The 14,010-nt window shown below is 37.6% G+C and overlaps 1 long non-coding RNA gene across 1 annotated transcript; it reads left to right on the forward strand.

Annotated features, from left to right (window-relative positions):
• The first annotated feature begins 3,978 nt into the window (after positions 1-3,978).
• On the forward strand, positions 3,979-13,338 carry LOC119550932. Its single transcript, XR_005219513.1, has 3 exons — positions 3,979-4,254; positions 12,903-12,978; positions 13,037-13,338. It is a non-coding gene; the product is annotated as an uncharacterized LOC119550932 (long non-coding RNA).
• The last annotated feature ends 672 nt before the right edge of the window (positions 13,339-14,010 follow it).

Consider the following 14,010-nt stretch of genomic DNA (forward strand, 5'->3'; position numbering starts at 1 on the left):
CGAGTGTGGGGGAGGGGGCGTGGAATGTTTAATGCGATTTGCCACACGTAACTCAGTCTGGGGAGAATACTGAATTACTTAGAATAAAGAAGCCCACATCGTGTTCCACTTTTGTGCTTTATTGAAGAGGGATACACAAAGTTATTTGCCCTGATTTGGGTTCAAAATGCACAGCATTGTCAGGGGATCCGTCAGGCAATCTACAAAATGGTTAAGTAATTAATTAAATACATTAAATAACCTTTTTTGCTACCAACCTCCAGCCACAAACGAGTTCCACAGAATTGAAATTAGTAATGAAATTAGCAGCAAAAGTTTCATGTTGTGAATGGTTCAGAAAAACATTTGAAAATGATGCACTAAGTGTAAAAAAATAAGTTTTCCCCTTATCAGTAAAAATGTGCCCAATGTGAACTTTCCAAAATCAAAAACAAGATTAGAACAGAGAATTGTCATCCGCCTGATTTACATACAATTGCACTGATTTAGATAAGAAAATCAAACGGTCGAACGGGGATTTTTAAACAAGTAAGCAGACCTACAAGCAAATAAAAAGTAAAAACAAGGAAGAACGCTATAGTCGAGTACCTCGACTATCAGATACCCGTTACTCAGCTTAAGGGACCAAAGGAAAATGGAGATATGGAAGCAGCAAAGCGAGATTGAAATGCGCCACCTACCGGCGGTAGACAGACTTAAGCGTTGTGTGCGTTAGAGTGGGTGTGGCAAAGTATTTTTTTGAAGCAATCGATAGGTATTGACGAGATCAATACATTTCAGTTAAAATTTTGTATCTAGCATGAAAATTGTGGGCGCCACAGGCTTTCGCGGTTTGTGGGCGTTAGAGTGGGCGTGGCATATTCGCGTAGCAAACTTGCGCTGCGCTCAAGCCTGCGGAATCTAAATCTGAAATCCCATTTCTCTATCTTTGATATTTTCCGAGATATCCGCGTTCATATTTACGATTTTTTGAAGTTTGTGGGCGGTTTGTGGGCGTACAAGTGGGCGTGGCAAACTTTTTTTTGGGTCAATCGATAGGTATGGATGAGAACAATACATTTCAGTTAAAATTTTTATTCTAGCATAAAAACTGTAGGAGCCACAGTTTTGGGCGGTTTGTGGGCGTTAGAGTGGGCGTGGCACTCTACTGAAACAAACTTGCGCTGCGTAAGAAGCTCAGGAATCTGCACGCCAAATCTCAATAGCCTAGCTCTTATAGTTTCTGAGATCTCAGCGTTCATCCGGACGGACAGACAGACGGACAGACGGACAAACGGACAGACGGACATGGCTAGATCGACTCGGCTAGTGATCCTGATCAAGAATATATATACTTTATGTGGTCGGAAAAGCTTTCTTCTGCCTGTTACATACTTTCCGACGGATCTAGTATACCCTTTTACTCTTCGAGTAACGGGTATAATAAATAACAAAATAATTTCATATACTTGGATTGTAATCTTTTTTTTTCCTTCTGCAAATGATTAAGTTTTAATAAAGTAAAGTAATAATAAAGTACTTACCTGGCCATCAAAAAAGTTATTCTAAGTCATTATTTTTTTCTTGCTCAAGTCTTAACGAAAATATTTAGTTATCTACCATATACACCAGCCAGTTGTTTTGTATAATTTCACGTCTTAAGCCGTATTTTACTTGCTAGTGTCGATAGGCAACATTTTTAAAAACCGATATGTTGCAGTAAGTCGATAGCAACAAGCAGCGTGACCGTTTATGATATATTTTTGACTTTTTGGTATAATTTGGTGTACGTCAATTTATCGTCGATAACACTAGTTTACAGATTAAACTTATTTTTCGAAATAAACGTAGAGACCCATTTGTGTTATGATTTTAGTCAGAAGTTTTCAACGCCATGAAGGAAAAGTTTCCGAACCCCTAAAGTATATTTATATTTAATGCTATCGCGATCAAGCCTTCCCAAAAGTTTTATTTCTTTTCCAGGTAGTTTACAATATGTAAGTCGGGACGATCCGGGTCGGACAACTACATATATATGTACGTTACTTTGTAAGGTTCTAGAAATATATTCTACAATTTCCATCTTTCGAGTTTAATTCGGAAAACGACGCCTCTAAATCAGCGGTCGGCAGCGTCCCACACACATCTACATATAAGCTGTCCCTTGTAAATTACTCACACAAATAAAAGACAAAACGGCATAGTATTCCGTGCCGACCGCACGAACGGAGCAAGATACTTGGCTTCTGTTTTTTCCATCGGGTTAAATTGGCTAATATCTATTAGAAAAATAAAAATAGAGGGCACCTCCCTTTTTTTTGTAATAATTTAAACTTTTCCAGATTTTTAGAGTACTACTTAAACAAGTAACAGTATTAGATTATATTTATTGAAAATAGTGGGCGGGACCCGTCTTAAAATGGTTTTAAGGAAGAAAGTAGTAACAAAAGATAATTAATAGTATATATTAAAAAAAATGTTTTCTTTACACACTTCTTAGAAAAAGTCCAGTTCTTCGTTTTCCAACTCAACATTGTATTGATGTTCGAATACATTAAAGGTGCTTTTATACTGTTATTTACCGGTAAAACTTTATATATGCAAGCTTCCCACTTTTCAAGATAATTTTGCAAGGCATCAGTTTAGATATTTGTCTTCGTCTTTTTTTAAAATGCAGTCCTTGCTCTCTTTGACAAATTCCAACTTACGAAGTATAGTCCTACCGAATGCTTCTGATTGTATCGCATGTTTTTATTTTGATTGCGCTCTTATAGCTAAGTATTGGTAAAATTTTGGTCCAGAGAAAGAGCTAATGCCTCATTAGAGGACAAAGTTTTGGCTTTTTGATCGGTGCCATAATTGCTTGGCATATTGCGTATTGAAAGAAGCTTAAGAATACTGGCTTGTTTTTGCCATGTTTGCCGAACTGTTGGCTTCTTAGTTCTTGGTAAATTGATTACTGTTTTGTAATCCTGCCAAACTGCATGCTTAGTGCGCAACTGACTTAAATTACCATGGGCACTCTTCCACGATAGCGCCAAGCAGTAGCAACATTTTTTACTTGCTTGGTTCTTAATATCGCTGTGCTGCGCAAAATCCACTTCTGATATGGCAGCTTCCATAGAATTAAACACATCATTCTTCCTTGCCATTTTTTCCTTTTCCTTCGTACCACTTGCCAAATAAATCCTCTTTGAGGTTAAAAAAGTAAGTAAAAAAAAAATGTAATAGGCTTGACTGCTGCTATATATATTCAGGTGACGATTCGTAGAGACACTCCCCATCTCAAGCCCAATTGCTTTTTTGCAAGAGTATAGTGCGATGTTCATTTTCGTTGTTCTTTCTTGGTTTTTCAAACTCAATTTTAGACAGAAAAAATCCTCCTATGCAAAAATACGTCTCAAAAATTAATTTATTAATACATTTTTTCACCAAGTGTCTTCCCAAAAGCCGCATTTATTGGCCGTTGGGTGGTAAATTAGAAAACAATTCTGGAAAATGGCGTTAAAGAATTGTCCACAGTTTACAAGAAAATAGCTTAGCAGAGGGGTGAATTTAAAAGGAATATGGAACCCGCCAATTCCAGTACAAGAACCACTTGCCCATCCATGACAAGAACCTTTATATCCGAGACTACGACCGATGTAAAATATCGTATCTTAAAAAAAGGGATTTAAATTAACTATCTATAGGAATGGTTTTTTTTTTTTTTTTTTTGATTTGATACTTATATTTACGTCTGCCCAGGGGGCAATCAATTAAATGTTTTGACAAAAATTGAGTGTTAGTTAACAAAAAGTTCCGTGGGGTGTCGTCTTTTTAATCGCCGAGGTTGCACATCCAGCACTCTGGAAGCGAGTGGGTTTGGGTGGGCTTCTATTTGGTCCAGGTGCCGTCTGCTGTGTTTTGCCACCTCTTCGACCACTGTGGGGAGCTTTAGGTCCCTCCTAATCGTGGTGTTTCGCACGTAGAAAGGCGCATTTAATATTTGACGCAGAATTCTATTTTCGGCTCTTTCTAATTTCTTTAAGTTTGAACTAGCTGCAGTGCCCCATAACTCGATGCCATATGTCCACGCTGGTTTTAAAATGCTCTTATAAATGAGTAATTTGTTCTTTATTGACAATTTTCATAAGTTTTGTTTTGCCCACGATGTGTTCCTTCCACGTTAGTCTGGAATCCAGGGTCAGACCCAGATATTTGGCTGTGAGCTGTTGTGGGATGGCTGCACCGTTTAGCATAACCGATGGGGATATTCCTGGTCGTAAGGAGAAGGTAATATGCGTTGACTTTTCTGCATTTATGATGACTTTCCATCTTTTAAGCCATGGTTCGATGTTTGAGAGAGCTTGTTGCAGGCCTTGCGCAGCCAGTGTCAGGGAGTCTGCGGAGACTAGGAACGCCGTGTCGTCCGCATATGTGCAAGTCATGTTGAGGCTACCCGTGGGAATGGGCATGTCCGCGGTGTATACAGAGTATAATATTGGGCTAAGTACGCTGCCTGGAGTCCCCCAGACTCCGGCGGCCACTTCGTGTATGGGCGACTCCTGGTGGTTGCATCTCACGTAAAACCTTCTATTCTCAAGGTAGCCCTTTAATAGTAGGTAGTAAGGAGTAGGCAGGCTGTGCTTGATTTTGTACAGTAGGACCTGGTGCCAGACTCTGTCAAACGCTTGCCTGACATCTAGGAATGCTGCAGAGCAGAACCTTTTAGCCTCAAAGGAGTCTAAAATGCAGCTGACTATCCTGTGGCGCTGTTGTATGGTCACGTGAGCTAGCCTGAAGCCAAACTGGTGATCTGGGATGATATGTTTTTCCTCTAGCACAGGCATCAATCTCCTCAGGAATAATTTTTCCAAGATTTTGGAAAGAATTGACAGCAGGCTGATGGGCCTGTATGATCCCAGTTCGGCCTCAGGCTTACCTGGTTTGGCCATGACGATGATTTCTGCACATTTCCATTGTGTTGGGGAGTGACCAAGTCTTAGGCTTTGAAAAAATAATTGACTACTAGTTTCGAAGCCTTTTCATACCTGTGCGGGAATCTCCGTTCATGGATTTTATAGCCATTAGGCGATCTACTAGAAGACCTTTAATTAAATAATTCACTGTGCTGGATAGATAAGATCATTTTAAAAAATGGTCTTTCCATATGTCGCTGGTCAATGAATAACCGAACGATTTGTATTTCAAAATTTCCGCCTTGTAAGTACCTATATGCAACTCAAAGATCTTGGAACCGTTTAGGGATATTGTTGTAGGAGGAAGAAACAACAAAGAATAAGGCAAAATTTGTAAAATGAAATAAAATTATAATTTCTAAATTTCACAACTTATACAATTTTTAATACTTTTACAATATTAGTCAACTATCTTATAAAAATGTATTTATCTTGCGTAATTTGTGTGATAGATCTTTCCCAAAACTATATGAATACCGTTACTCTTCAAATAATACTTTTACTCTAGTAGGTTTATTTAAAACTTAACTTTAAATACAAAATGAATTAGTAACTAAATATAAATGTAATTAAGAGCTGTGTTTATTAGCGGGAAGGAAACAAATACAACTAATTAACTTTTCTATTCATATAAAATTCTCATCGAGGATCCAACATTAAATCTGGCGATAGTCCAAACAGGACTACTGTTCCATGTAATTGCACTAGAATACAAACCAACAGAAGTTAATATGTTAAAAAACACCGAAGCTATAATTTTTTCTACATTTTTATACCCTTGCAGAGGGTATATTGATTTCAGTCAGAAGTTTGCAACGCAGTGAAGGAGACGTTTCCGACCCCATAAAGTATATATATTCTTGATCAGCATGACTAGACGAGTCGATCTAGCCATGTCCGTCTGTCCGTCTGTCCGTCTGTCCGTCTGTCCGTCTGTCCGTCTGTCCGTCTGTCCGTCTGTCCGTCTGTCCGTCTGTCCGTCCGTTTCTACGCAAACTAGTCTCTCAGTTTTTAAGCTATCGGGCTGAAATTTTTCCAAAAGTCTTATATCTTTTGCAGGTAGTATATAAGTCGGAACCAGCCGGATCGGACAACTATATCTTATAGCTCCCATAGGAATAATCGGACAAAAAAATGAAAAAAAATTATATCTTTGGTGTTTTTTAGCATACAAACTCCTAAGCTTGGAAATAACAATTTTTAAATAATTTTGAATTTTGTATTAAATTTTATCGAAATCGGACGACTATATCATATAGCTGCCATAGGAACGATCGGAAAATTTGTGGAAAAATAATATGAAAAAAATTATAGCTTCGGTGTTTTTCAACATATAACCTCCAACGCTTGGAAATAACATTTTTTAATTAGTTCTGAGTTTCGAATTAAATTTTATCAAAATCGGACGACTATGTCATATAGCTGCCATAGGAACGATCGCAAAATTGGTAGGAAAATAATATGAAACAAATTATAGCTTCGGTGTTTTTATACCCTTGCAGAGGGTATATTGATTTCAGTCAGAAGTTTGCAACGCAGTGAAGGAGACGTTTCCGACCCCATAAAGTATATATATTCTTGATCAGCATGACTAGACGAGTCGATCTAGCCATGTCCGTCTGTCCGTCTGTCCGTCTGTCCGTCTGTCCGTCTGTCCGTCTGTCCGTCCGTTTCTACGCAAACTAGTCTCTCAGTTTTTAAGCTATCGGGCTGAAATTTTTCCAAAAGTCTTATATCTTTTGCAGGTAGTATATAAGTCGGAACCAGCCGGATCGGACAACTATATCTTATAGCTCCCATAGGAATAATCGGACAAAAAAATGAAAAAAAATTATATCTTTGGTGTTTTTTAGCATACAAACTCCTAAGCTTGGAAATAACAATTTTTAAATAATTTTGAATTTTGTATTAAATTTTATCGAAATCGGACGACTATATCATATAGCTGCCATAGGAACGATCGGAAAATTTGTGGAAAAATAATATGAAAAAAATTATAGCTTCGGTGTTTTTCAACATATAACCTCCAACGCTTGGAAATAACATTTTTTAATTAGTTCTGAATTTCGAATTAAATTTTATCAAAATCGGACGACTATGTCATATAGCTGCCATAGGAACGATCGCAAAATTGGTAGGAAAATAATATGAAACAAATTATAGCTTCGGTGTTTTTTAACATATAACCTCCTACGCTTGGAAATAACATTTTTTAATTAGTTCTGAATTTCGAATTTAATTTTATCAAAATCGGACGACTATATCATATAGCTGCCATAGGAACGATCGGAAAATTGGTAGGAAAATAATATGAAACAAATTATAGCTTCGGTGTTTTTTGACATATTATCTTATACTATTGGGAATATCATTTTTTGTGTTTTTAAATTTAATAATTATAGCTGCAAGGGTATATAAGCTTCGGCTTGCCGAAGCTAACTTCCTTTCTTGTTTTTTACATATTTTTGTTAATTTTTTTGGGAGCTTTAGGATATAGTTGTCCGATCCGGCTCGTTACGACCTTTATACTACCTGCAATAGAAATAAGACTTTTGGGAAGGTTTCATCCCGATGGCTTTAAAACTGAAAGACTAGTTTGCGTAGAAACAGACAGATGGACATGGCTAGATCGACTCGGCTAGTGATCCTGATCAAGAACATATATACTTTATAGGTACGTCTCCTTCATTGCCTTGCAAACTTCTGTCTGAAATCATTACCCTCTGCAAGGGTATAAAAATGTGAATGTGAACATCGAGATCGTGAGGACACAGCAATATGAGTGGAAGCGAAAAATACATGTTCGAAATTCGAATTGGCCTACTTCAAATATGTTGCCTCGCATACACTATCATAAGATTTAGTCGATTTATTGCGACTTGTTTTTTAGCGTGAAGCCGGTTTGACCTTCTGTGTGTGTTTCACAAGAAAGAAAAACTAAAGTTCTTATATAATGTGTATATAAACATAGTAATAAAAAAAGAATGAGTGCGTAAAAAACTAAGTTCGTGTGTGGTTTTCTGTGTGGCGTTTTACGTAAATAAGTTTAAGTACACTCAAAAGCAACGCGAATGTTATAAAGAATTTTTCAGTATTGCCAAATTTAAAGAGCATATTAAAAGCCACACAAAACTAAAAGAAAATAAACATTTATTAAGAAATTCTGTCCCCGCTTAGGACTTGGAAACTTCATCTAACATTTCAGTACAATATATTGTTTTTGATAAAGAAAATGATAGGCGAAATTGGTCCGATGACAATAATTTTAGTAAAGGAAATATAGTTTTTGAAAATCCGAATGAAGATTATGTAAATATTGAAGATTTATTTTTTTTAATGTTTCAACTCAAATTAGTTAATTTTGTCAAAACATTCTACTAGCGTTACATCCAACAAATTTTTTTAATGGAAAGGATGTACACATCACTCAGAATAAAATTCAAGTTGCAACAGCTAAAGCTCTAAAACTTAAAGCTTAAGCAACCATTGGAAAATGTTTTTCTTTTTGTTCATACCCTGTTCTATAAATTAACACAGAGTATAGACTGTTTAAAAACCTTTTAAGTAACAGTTCCTTTACTAAGCCTATTACTTTTAACGTTAATAATGAAATAACAGAAGTTATGAAGAACAATAGGCCTACGTTAGTTGAGGCTAAAGTAAAAGGATACATTATGCCAATTACATTTTAAATTAAGACGTTCTTTGAACTTCGTCACGTACTCAATTAATTTATAGATAATATGGAATCAATATAACAATAATGAATAATTTTGTGAGTATTAATAGTTTTCAAGCTCTAAAACTAAACTCTAAAAACAAACTTGTAGTTCCCGTTTTTTTATATATGGGTAGACTTGAAGTCAATAATACTTTGGGCAGCTATTTGATAAGAAATTTGGCACAGAATCTAAAAACATTTATAGAACTCGAAGAATTTGGTTTAGATATTGAAACACCATCAGGCACCAAAAAAGTACTTTCCATGATGTAAAGTTTTAGGAGTCAATCTTGGCCTAAATTCATTTCTGTGTTTTACCACTTCGTTAAAGTCTTATTACTTCTGTCGTTTTTGTAAAAGATCGAAAGAACAGATGGCAGAGGATTCAAGACCAATTCCGGAGATACACAGTAAGCCGGAAACACAAATTGTGTTGTAAAAATCATGTGCCAGCAGCATACTTAAAAAAATGGCGACCATAACTAAGATCGTCGGCAGAGGAAATGTTTAAAGAACTGGATAAGTTCACTAAAATCCTTAAAAACGAGGCACTCAGAATTTAAAAAGTGGACGTGTCGCAATACGAAATATTCCAATAAGGCTTTCTGCAAGTATTGCAAATGTTGCTTAAATTCGAAATTTGATGAAATCCGTGCGTACATGATCACTAAAAAATATGAACAAAAAGTCACCACTTGCACCAACAAATAAGCCTAACTCTTAAGCTAAACCAAAGGGTGAAGTTTGATGCAGGAAGCGGAACTGTCCATGTATATAGCTCTAGACCAGTGGTCGGCAGCGGCCTATCTAGTGAGCATAGGGAAGTGTTCTGCCCATCCTCTGCTCGCTCACGTACAACGTAGATGTTCGTATGACTTCGGCATGGGTCTTCGGGTCTTTTTTCTATCAGCTTCGGCGCGCTTTTTTGTTGCTGCTGCAAAGATTCTCAGTGCAAAACAGAGAAACGTCAGGCTTCAGAGCGCTGCGCGCCAACTTCGTGTTTTTACACTCACACTAATGCAAGGCAAACTTGTGATGGTATGTGTGTGCCGACCACTGCTTTAGACAGTTCAAAAGAACGAGTTGCACATTTGACGGAAATATGTAAATATCACCGTGGAGCAACCGAGGATGACGAAATTATTCACCTTTGCTTTAAATTAATCATTTCAGTACTCTAATAGAATACTAAATTTAGTAATGAATAACTTTTGTCCGTTTTTTCCGCACAAGTTTGTGGCACTCAACGTTTTTTTAGTGTAGTTTTTATTCTACCTAATTTGTCGATTTTTATTGGCATGCCTAAAATAGCGTTCTGCAGAAAAGTGCCTTTACCTAATTTCTCAGATCGCGAAACTTGTGATTGATTCCTTGGATATCTTGGGGGGTTCCGCTTCCATGGAAGTGATTTAGCAAACATATAGCAGGGCTACCAACACTAGGATTATAGATCAGGTACATTTACAAAAATTGAGAACGAAATTGAATTGAGATTTCAAGTCGAAAGTATTGTCAATTTGATTTTCAGAGTACAAAGCAATTCCAACTTGAAGGATATAGGAGAAGGACGTTAGGGGACAAATTATAGAAATGTCTGTTCCGCAGACAGTTTGCTATTTCGTTGTTGCACAAAGTGTGCGGAGTGACGTGGAAATCGATGACAAATCGATCCACCTTCTCGAATTCATGCATTTCCTTATCGTACGTATTTGTACAATTTTTGTTAGGAAAAAGGGGGAATTTCGTTTTTCATGTATGTATGTAAAATGAATTATTAAATCTGTTTAATGGATTTAACAGAAGTTATTTTAAGAAATAAAATAAGTGGAATTGTACTCCTCTTTGTGAATAAACATTGCACAAAATTTATTAAGGAACTATTTAAGTTACCCGAGAAGGTAACACCAACCCTACATGTCTATCAGTTAAATAATGTATAGAAAGCTGTAAGGCTTAAATATATGCTTTTAGAATATTGTATATTCAATTAGTAGAAGTTTATAAGGCAAAACTAAATGATTTAAAAAACGTATTAATTTTCTTTGATAATGATATCTAAAATGTAAACAAAAACGATTTATGCCAGAAGTCAAGAAAAGGTAATCTTGAAATCGAGATGAGTGTAATCCTAATATAAAAAAGGATTTACAAAAAAACCGAATTTAATTCATCTGCACATCGCTCACAATTTGAAAAGACTATGAAAATAAAATTTTTATAAAGTTTACCAACCGAGTGGTTGTTCGTTTCTAATTGCTTGTCATGCTTCGGACCTCGCTTCCTTCGGTAAAATGTCCCGGCTTGTTACTTTGGAACTTATGGTTCGATACCATCATCGAACTAGGTTCGTAGCAATCGATAGGTGTGCTAAGAACATATGACATTCACACTTTCACAAAATACCAATTAATACTAAAAGCTAGCAATATGAAATCTAAAAGATATCACGTTAATACTCAATTCTAATAATATAAAATACTGCCAATGCTAAGAACATAGCCACATCTATTACTGCTAAAGCCTAGTACTCAGATCGGCTAATAGTTTCACTAGTCGAAAAATCGTATTCTTTGTAGTGTGGCCGAAGTATTCAAAGTTCACCCGCAATCCATGTGGCATAGTCTTACTGTCAAGCAGCTAGGTTCGTTGGCAAACGGAAAACAAATCTATTGGAGCAATTTAAAAAAGAAGAGTCTGCTGGTGCACAAAGAAATTAAAATAAATATAAATTACATTTTCAACGAATGTTTTTATTTATGTAAATTAGAAGTTAAAGGCTTCCTTCTCGTCCCACGGATGCCTATAGAAGCCGGCGCGTTCTTCATCTCCGCTTTAGCTGTCAAGTAGTTGGTGGAGGTGGAATCCTCAATGGAGAGCTCGGCGGAGATCGAGCGATGTCCCGTGTTCCTTCCCCCTGGGATTCTCTAGTGGATCTCCTCCAGCGCTTCAACTATTCTACGGATTTGCCCCGTTGTGGTATTGCTTCCTGTCGGTCAGGTCCCACAATAATGGGCAACAGCTTGGATTAGGCGTCCTTGTTTCATCTGCACTGACCTCCTTTATTCGTTTTTGGTGTTTTTCTTCCATTTTAAATTTTTAAATTCCCGACCGCTTCTTCACGAACACCGCCAAAGATTACATTTCTTATTCTTTGGGCCGCGGCTAACGGCGTTGATCGAATATTCAGTCTTTCGCGAGTTCTGGTACTTTTTCTGGTATTTCCTTAGCTCATCGGAGTACCGCGCTGAAAACAGACCCGACGAAAAGCTTTAGCCGCCTGTCTGCCTCTCGCTCACTCCTATGATTAGCTCGCGGTTATCGTCGATGTGAGTACTAGGCTTAATAATATAAAATACTGTCAATGCTAACAATATAGACACTGCTAAAGCCTAGTACTCAGATCGGCTAAGAGTTTCACTAGTCGAAAAACCGTATTTATAGTGTTACCGAAGTATTCAAAGTTCACCCGCAATGCGTCTAGCATGGTCTTACTGTCCTGAAAAATTGTAGGACTTTTAAAAGACAAATCTGCTGGTGCACAAATAAATACAAATAAATGGAATGTTCAAAGGATGTTTTTATTTTTGTTAATTATTAGTGGAAGGCTTCCTTCTCTTGTCCCGAATGCTTTGCCGTTTTCTTCGCCACTTGCAGTCCAGCTCCGATTCTGTGGTTCCCCAATGGCGAGTTCGTCGGAGTTCGTATTGCTGGGAGTTCTGCTAAAAAGATACCTCTGTTAGTACAACGCAACGAAGTTCTTTTGGCAAGAACTTACTTTCTGTGCGAGGAGACACCCGACAGGATGCCATGTAGGATCTCCTCCAGCACTTCCACTATTCCGCGGATTGGCCCTGTTATGATATTGCTTCCTATCGGTAAAGTCCCACAATAACGGACAACAGCTTGGATTAGGCGTCCTTTTTCATCTGCACTGACCTCCTTTAGTCGTTTTTCGGGTTTTTCTTCAATTTTTGTAATTCCACACCGCTTTTGCACGAACACCGCCAAAGATTAAATTTCTTATTCTTTGGGCCGCGGCTAACGGCGTTCATCGAAGTTTCTACCTAAAATTCCTGGAATGAATGAAGACTTTCTATTAGCTTCAGTGCGAATGAGATATGAATATTCGTTTCAAAAGAGCATAGAAGGAACGACATCATAGCCAGGGTGTGCATAAACTTGATTCATTATGGAAGTAATAAATATTTTTTTGGTATCCTAATACTTTAAAATACTTTCAGTATTTTCTGTATTAATTGCGCTTTTATTAGTAGTCGGTCACTCTATTTTGGCAAGCACGCGGTATAGAAAGAGTTAGTAAGTAAATTTAATTTTTATATTTTCTTATAGGATTAATAATTTTTATAAATTTTAGGCAAGATGTACCCTTATCTGTCGTATCCAACAGCCAATCCGCCGGGGTAAGCACCGGCGTACGCCCCGTACCCGGCATCGTACCAGCAGCCTTATGCGCCGGGGTACGCCTGTTATCCTTCTCACCATCCTGCTCCTGCCCCAGTACCGTACTATTACCCCTACGGACTCCCGTACCAGCGGTGGGATGCAGGATGGTGTAACGGGCGCCGCCGGCGCCCCCACTGCTCAATACGAGCTCACAGGCGCTATGGCAACAACAATGCTGCAGCAGGTCCTGCAGCTGCAGCTGGGCCCCGTAACGGAGAGGACCAGATCATAAATTCTGTCGAAAGGATTAACCTAAACAATTAATATGTATATTCAAATTCTTTTCAAATATATGTTAATGTTCGACTGGAGTAACATGCTGCATGGACAACATTTGGGTCACTAGAGTGTATCGAAAGGCAAGTGAACAACAAAATAAGGAGTGCATCATCAGCAAGAGCCCGCTTTTGAGCATGGTCAGCTCCATGATGGCGGCCACCTGGGCTTGTTGCGACAGATCCTCGATCTTGACCTCACTGAACACGATGTAGGTGTCGGGTTCTTGTACACATCGAGTTATTGATCACGAACGGGATGTTCTTATACTTCCTGATCGTCACCATGTTGAAGCCCTGTTTTATGATTTATTATACCAAGCTCAAGAAGATGTCACAGGATAAAGGAAGAAAGATCAGTGTGACCAAAGTCTGCGCTTTCATTAATGCCCTGGATATTCTTGTATGTGTTTTTGTTAGGTCACAATGCGGGGTATCCTTTGAGTGAAGGAGGTTTTTTTTTAAGTTTACCTATTAGGTAGTTTTCCTATTGGTCTATTGGGTTGATGTTTGTTTCAGGGAGGACATTGTGAATCTCAGCGATCTTTCCTTTTTAATTATTTATTATAGTTTCGGTTTTTAATTAAACTAATCTCTCAGTTGACTCTTG

Source organism: Drosophila subpulchrella, chromosome 2R, assembly GCF_014743375.2.
Source record: "Drosophila subpulchrella strain 33 F10 #4 breed RU33 chromosome 2R, RU_Dsub_v1.1 Primary Assembly, whole genome shotgun sequence".
In the NCBI taxonomy this organism is placed as follows: domain Eukaryota; kingdom Metazoa; phylum Arthropoda; class Insecta; order Diptera; family Drosophilidae; genus Drosophila; species Drosophila subpulchrella.